Source organism: Trachurus japonicus, chromosome 9, assembly GCF_045865225.1.
Source record: "Trachurus japonicus isolate A0001 chromosome 9, Traja_1.0".
In the NCBI taxonomy this organism is placed as follows: domain Eukaryota; kingdom Metazoa; phylum Chordata; class Actinopteri; order Carangiformes; family Carangidae; genus Trachurus; species Trachurus japonicus.
In genome coordinates, this window is record NC_140915.1 from 1542 (window position 1) to 9278 (window position 7737).

A 7737-nucleotide genomic window follows, 5' to 3' on the forward strand; every position below is an offset into this window, starting at 1 on the left:
GAGGCTCTCTGCCTTCCACCTACTGTAGCGTCTCTTGGCTGAAAACCAACTTTGCAAGATCAGAGCCACCAACCCGGTGTCCCAGCTCTAGTCACTGCAGCACCACGACAAAAACACACCGCATAACCTGTAATCTCTTGTTTATGACAAATAAGACTATACAAATATACGCATCGTACCGTACCATCAGATATGAAATATGGACTGATTTCTCACCGGCTTCATTGAAAACAAATGCACATGGCCGGGAGGAGGGTTAGCAAAACAGTGGAAAAGTGACCGGACCTGCATAGTTCCCCTTTAAAAGGTTTTGCAATCTAAAACAGCTCAGTAGCATCTTGCACTTTAACAAGTAATAGAATCATGGAAGAAAATCTATTTAACATGAGTCAAATTTGTGTTGATTGCATTGATTCTGCCTTTAGAGGTGGACAGGCCACATTGTGAAAATACACAATTCAAAAGTCCAAGCCCCTTTCTTCAGACTTCTCTTTGAAGCCAAGCACCAGAGCACAGGAATACAATGATTGTTCTTTTCTGCCATAATATTGCTGCAAGTGTCTTGTTGAATTTAGCAAGTTAGCATAAGCTCTGGCTCTGGCCTTGTCTTTTCCGTATCGTAAATGGTTAGTGCACAAAAAGGGGTACGTGCAGAGGGGGGGAGAGAGGAGCAGATGGCAGTTTGATAAACGCAACTCGATCCAATGAATTTGTTTGTGACATTCAAAACGATTGGATGGTGTTTTTACAGGATTGTCCGTTCCACAGATGACTGACATTTTTCATTTTAATGAAAAAACATTAATCAACTGGTTGCATTCCGGGTGTGAAGAGGATTTCAAACAATGCGGTAAAAATGCTCCAGAAAAAGAGATCTCCTCCCCTACCTTTAAAGGTGTGAACAAACAACGTGTTGTTTCCTGCTGCTGAACAATCTCTCAAACAAAACAATAACGGAGGAAATTATATCTTCATTATATCTCTGCAGTTATTTATCGTCCACCAAAATATAATGAGAATTTTATTTCAGATTTTGCAGACTTTTTATCTAGATACACTATCCACTATGAGAGGATATTAATTGTTGGTGGTTTTAATATTCACACTTGCTGTGGCGACAAGCCACTAACTAAAGATTTTATAAATGTCCTTGAGTCTTTTAACCTTACACAATCAGTGTCTGAGCCAACTCATCAACTTGGCCATACACTGGATCTGGTATTAAGCTATGGCATATCCCTGTCTAACAGCGAAATCCGCACCCTACCAGTTTTAGATCACTCAGTGATTTTATTTAAAATTCTGGCTCCTTATGATTAGAGGAGAAGAACATAAGATTTGTATGTTTGCGGATGATGTTCTGCTTTTTATTACAAGTCCAGACTCAAGCATCCCTAAATTGATGTCCCTGCTAAAAAAATATAATTTATACTCTGGGTATAAGCTTAATATCCAAAAAACCCAAACCCTTACATTTAACTATATTCCCCACCCAGATATTAAAGGGAAATACAATTTTAAATGGGACTCGTCCAAAATAAAATATTTAGGAATAAACCTTACTAAAGATATGTCAAAACTTTTTGAAAATAACTACGGCCCAATTAATAAAGAGATCAAATCTGATATTTCTAGATGGACCCTCCTCCCATTGGATATGAGTAATAGAATAGAAATTATTAAAATGAACGTGTTGCCACGGCTTCTTTATCTCTTCCAGTCTCTGCCTCTAGAGGTACCCCAAAAACAATTTGATGAGTGGAATGCCTGGATCTCAAGGTTCATTTGGAACAGTAGAAGACCCAGGGTTCAGTTCAAGACTCTGCAGCTAAAAAAAGAGAAGGGAGGGAGAGCTTTACCATGTTTACAGGATTATTATTATGCTGCACAGTTGAAACCCTTGGTATCCTGGTGCTCTCCAAATTATGAATCTAAATGGAAATGCTTGGAAACTACACAGTTAAAAATTCCAATACAGTCTATAATAGGAAACAAAAACCAAGCAGAAAAATATTATAACAATTTGAATCAATTGACTGTATTCACTCTGAAACTATGGTTTAAGGTCTTGAGGAAGTTACAAATAGAGAAACAGGTTAGAGTCTTGAATTGGATAGCATATGATCCAGAATTTGAACCTGCTAGATTGGACGGGGGCTTTAAACAGTGGGTTAGGAGAGGGATCACGTCCTTTTGTTCCCTCATCTCAAACAGTAAATTTCAGAGTTATGAGTCAATTTCAGCCACATTTGGACTGGAGAAGCAGGACTTTCATAGATACCTGCAAGTCAGAGACTACTATAATAAAAAATTACAAATCAAGGAGGAGAAGGAATACAATTTAATTTCTATATTTCATGAGGCATATAAAAAGAAAGATAATAAAAAGTTGGTCTCAAGAATTTACGTAAGTATACAAGCTTCTAAGAATCACTCTACGTTATCCATTAAACAAAAATGGGAGAAGGAGTCAGAAACACAAATATCAGAAGAGACCTGGATAGAAATATGTGAGACACAAGCGACCACTGCAAATTCGAGATCTTTAAGAGAGTTCGGCTGGAAGAATGTAGTGAGATTTTTCATAACTCCTAAATTAACAGCACTACGAACAGGCACACAGAGTCGAGGCTTTTGTTGGAGACAATGTGGAACCCCTATGGCTAACCATGTTCATGTTTTTTGGGCCTGTCCGAAAATCCAGTTATTTTGGAAGGAGGTGTCAACCGAGATAAATAAAATAATAGGGGTGGATTTAGATTTTTCTTTTGTTATTTTATATCTCGGTAAAATTCCAAAAACAGTCTTGCATAAGGACAGGTACTTGTTGAAGATTCTTCTGGCCAGTGGTAGGAAAGCCATAACCAGAAAGTGGTTGCAACTAGATCCTCCAACATTGATCCAGTGGCACGGGATTATTCACGAAATTTACTGTATGGAGAGACTTACTTTTGTTTTAAGACTTCAGTTGGAGAAGTGTATGGAACGCTGGGAAAAATGGATTGAATATGCACCTTGAATAATGTGACATTTGACTATGATGTATGCGTATGTATGTATGTATGTGTAATTGAATATTTTGATTTTAACTGTACCATCCATGATGATCTCATGTTCTATGTTCATGTAGATAAATAAAAAGTTAAAAAAAAAAAAAAAAAAAAAAAATTCTGGCTCCTAATCAACTCGGTGTGGGAAATACTTTAAGCTCTACAAGGTTATCCCGTTACATAGGTCCTACAGTTTTAAATGAATTGAATGTGAGATTACCTAACGTGATGGATGGCGTTTTTGATCAGGCACTTACATTAGATTCTCTCACTGAATCTTTTAACAATACACTGGAAGGCTTGCTGAATCTATTGGCCCCAGCACGGACAAAAAAGTGTTCACAAAAAATCGGTAGGCCCTGGTTAAACGACGGCTTAATATCACTTAGAAAGGACACTAGAAAACTTGAACGGCAGTGGCGTAAATCCAAGCTTGAGGTACATCATAAAATGTGGCACGAGAGTCTCACCTCTTTTCAAACTAGCATGTCTGCTGCAAAGGCAACATACTATTCAAATCTGATTACTAATAATAAACACAATCCAAGATTACTTTTTGATGCTATTGCCAGGCTTACACAGTGTCAACAGCCAATCATCAGCACTGAACTTTCAGCAAGTGACTTCAGGGAGTATTACATAGAGAAGGTAGATGACATCAGAAATAGGATACCCCAGTCTTTTGTAAATGACTCTCGTGATGTCACCACCTTTTCAGGACAGGCTTTCTCTGATTTTGAACTCACCTCTCTACCCGACTTGACTAAAGTGGTCATGGCAGCAAGATGCACAACATGCTCTTCAGACCTCTGCCAGCGTGGGTGGTTAAAGAGCTATGGTCAACTTTAGGTTGGTACGTATTAACTATAATTAATATTTCCCTATCTACTGGATTTTTTCCAGCTTGCTTTAAATCTGCTCTGATTAAACCCCTACTTAAGAAACCAAACCTTGATCAAAACTCTGTTGCAAACTATAGGCCTGTGTCAAATCTGCCCTTTTTATCTAAAATCCTTGAGAAAATCGTCTCTTTTCAACTGACGAGACATCTATCACTTAACGACCTATTTGAGCCTTTACAGTCTGCTTTTAGGGCAAACCATTCCACAGAAACAGCACTTACTAAGGTGGCTAACGACCTCTTACTTACTGCTGACTCAAATCTAACTACTGTTCTAGTACTATTGGACTTGAGTTCAGCGTTTGACACCGTGGACCATTGCATACTCCTGGACAGGCTCAAAACCCATTTCGGTCTATCGGGACAGGTGCTCAAGTGGTTAGGTTCCTACCTGACAGATAGATCTCAACGTGTTGCTTACAATAATAATTTCTCAGAGTCATTCCCTGTTAGGCACGGCGTCCCACAGGGTTCTGTCTTAGGCCCACTATTATTTTCAATGTATCTGACACCATTGGGTCACATCATTCGCTCCTTTGGATTATCATTTCACCTTTATGCTGATGATTTACAAATTCTCCTACCTGTTACAACCAGGAATGGAGCTGGTTTGAATAGACTAAATACCTGCTTGGCTGCCGTGAGGGATTGGTTGTCAGCTAACTTTCTATTACTAAATTCAACTAAAACTGAAATGATTCTTATTGGACCAGCGTCATCTAATTATCAGCTTGACCAGCTCTCTCTGTCTCTGTCTCTCGATGATTATGCTATTCATGGCAAGGATAGAGTAAAAAATCTTGGTGTCCTTTTTGATCGTTCCCTCTCTTTTGATCTTCACATAAAGGAAGTGGCACGCGTTGCCTTTTTGCATCTAAGAAGGATCGCGAAGATTCGCTCTATTCTGTCTCTTAAAGATGCTGAGGCCCTCGTACATGCATTTGTTACATCAAGGTTGGATTATTGCAATGTCCTTCTGTCGGGGTTGCCGAAGAAATCTGTCCGCAGCCTGCAGATGGTGCAGAACGCAGCAGCTCGTATTCTGACTGGTTAAATACGAGCACATTAGTCCTGTGCTGGCTTCCCTCCACTGGCTCCCGGTGCAAGCCAGAGCTGACTTTGAGGTACTGTTACTCACATACAAAATAGTGAACGGTTTTGCACCTGCCTACCTGACTGATTTGGTTGTTCTTTATGAGCCTGCATGCTCCCTACGTTCCCAGGGGACTGGCCTTAAGCGTCCCGAAGGTTAATAAGAAAGGTTTCGGGGAGCGGGCCTTTTCTTTCCGCGCGCCAGTACTTTGGAATTATGGAAAGCCGTTTTAGTCATAATGAAATAAATTAATAAATGCATAAATAAATAAATAAATATAGCCATGAAATGAGTCCCGAATTAAATAAATAGGATGATAAATAGATATAAATGAAATATAAATACATTTATTGTTATTTTAAAAACAACATTTTTATTTTTCCAGGAGACTTTTATTTTCTAACGCCTCATTTATTTATTTCCAGATACTTTTATTTCCTAATGTCACATTTATTTATTTCCGGTTACTTTTATTTCATAACGTCACATTTATTTATTTCTGGGGACTTTTATTTCATAGCATCACATTTATTTATTTCCGGCGACTTTTATTTCATAACGTCACATTTATTTCTCTCCTCTTTTATTTCATGCTGCAATATTCAAATGAGGGGGCGGGGTTATCTGGACCCTTTCAGAGTAAAACATCACACGACGGCCTATTCACCTTATTTTGCGCTGGATCTAGTGTGTGGAAGTGCTGTTGTTGTGAATTGTTGAACAATCCACTTCCCTATCCACTGAGCTATGTGTTAGTAGCCTACTGGCACTCTGGTTGAGAAGAACAAGTAGTATAGTACGTTTACGTGTCTGCTCTGCTCTTTCCCAGAGAAGCAGTAGCTTACGTGAATTTGCCGTCGGACCGCAGTACCCGTCATCGTTGCCGCCGATAGCGGTGCGTATCCAAACGACGGCTGTTTTAAGTTTGCCCCGATGTTTTTCGGAGAAGTGAAGCTCCAGGTCCGAGCAGCGACCGCGACATCATAGAGGCAGCAGCCCGGCTCCTGACGTGCTCCGCCGGCTATACGGTCCTCGCCCAGGTGGAGAAAACGACCGCTAATTAACTTACCCGATGGCTTAGAGGTTTACCACCGGCTGATTAAACTCTTTTTAGGGGATAAAACATCGGGGCAAACTTAAAACAGCCGTCGTTTGGATAAACTAACCGCACATTGGGGTTCTAAATGTTGGTCTCATAGATGAAATCTAGCAGAAGTTTGTTTGTGGTTAGACACAAGAGCAGCACTGCCTTGGGGTCTGTACGCACAGAAAACACCACATTTACATCAATAAATAAATGTTTTACAATGAACCAGGCCGATCTCAGAGCTGGCAAGACTCTCCGGTAAGGCATATTGAACGGTTAAATGCCGTTAACGGGACGAGATCGGTCAAAACTGCGGTTCCAAGCTAGCTACATCGAGGGTAGGTTCGCTTCCTGTTTTCAAAATAAAAGCACAAATTCTATCGTTGGGGTTTTCTATATAGTAAAGGGCAACTGGTGTTTTATTTTGTGAAAGTAACCGGAAGTGCGTTGCTCACGACGGCTAGCTTTAGTAGCGCCGAAATCGTCCGAACAAAATTGTAAACAGCTGGTATTTAGACAAATTAACGACACACTGCTGATCTAAACGGCTACTTTCTCACCTAAACATGTTTGAAATGTTAATAGTGATATATTTAAAGAATTTAGAGCTAAAATGAAATCAGCTTTAGCCTGTTGATTTTGGCTCGGGTAGGAGCGCAATGCATTATGGGTTATCACGTAGTATGCTGCAGTGTAAACGCTCTGCATACTGTCTGATCGATGAGTATGTAGTATGGAGTATGGACAGTATGCAGTATGGAAGTATATAGTAGTATGCGGTTTCGAACACACCCAAAGAGACTGTTTCTGTTTACGTAGCTACACCCGGTAACGACTTAAATATTTTCATTGCAGTTCATTATATGTTTTTCTTTGGGAGGTGGGTAGCCTGCTCCACAATATCCCTGCCTCTCCACTTTGTGTTCGAGACACACTGCCGTCTGCTCTTTACCCAGTTGCTGTGGCAGGGACATAATGCTAGACATAGCTAGCTGGTTAGCTACGCAGCACATAAGCATGGATGTATTATATTAACACATAAGGCAGAGAGATGTGTAACAACAACAGAAACTAGAAAAAACGAAATATGTTTAAAACACTATTCTCCTCCCCAAGTTATTGATCAAGTTGCTGAGTAGCCGTCAACAATTAACAACAACAGCACTTCCACATGTGATGTTTTACTCTGAAAGGGTCCAGATAACCCCGCCCCCTCATTTGAATATTGCAGCATGAAATAAAAGAGGAGAGAAATAAATGTGACGTTATGAAATAAAAGTCGCCGGAAATAAATAAATGTGATGCTATGAAATAAAAGTCCCCAGAAATAAATAAATGTGACGTTATGAAATAAAAGTAACCGGAAATAAATAAATGTGACATTAGGAAATAAAAGTATCTGGAAATAAATAAATGAGGCGTTAGAAAATAAAAGTCTCCTGGAAAAATAAAAATGTTGTTTTTAAAATAAAAATATATGTATTTATATTTCATTTATATCTATTTATCATCCTATTTATTTAATTCGGGACTCATTTCATGGCTATATTATGCATTTATTAATTTATTTCATTATGACTAAAACGGCTTTCCATATGGAATAGTC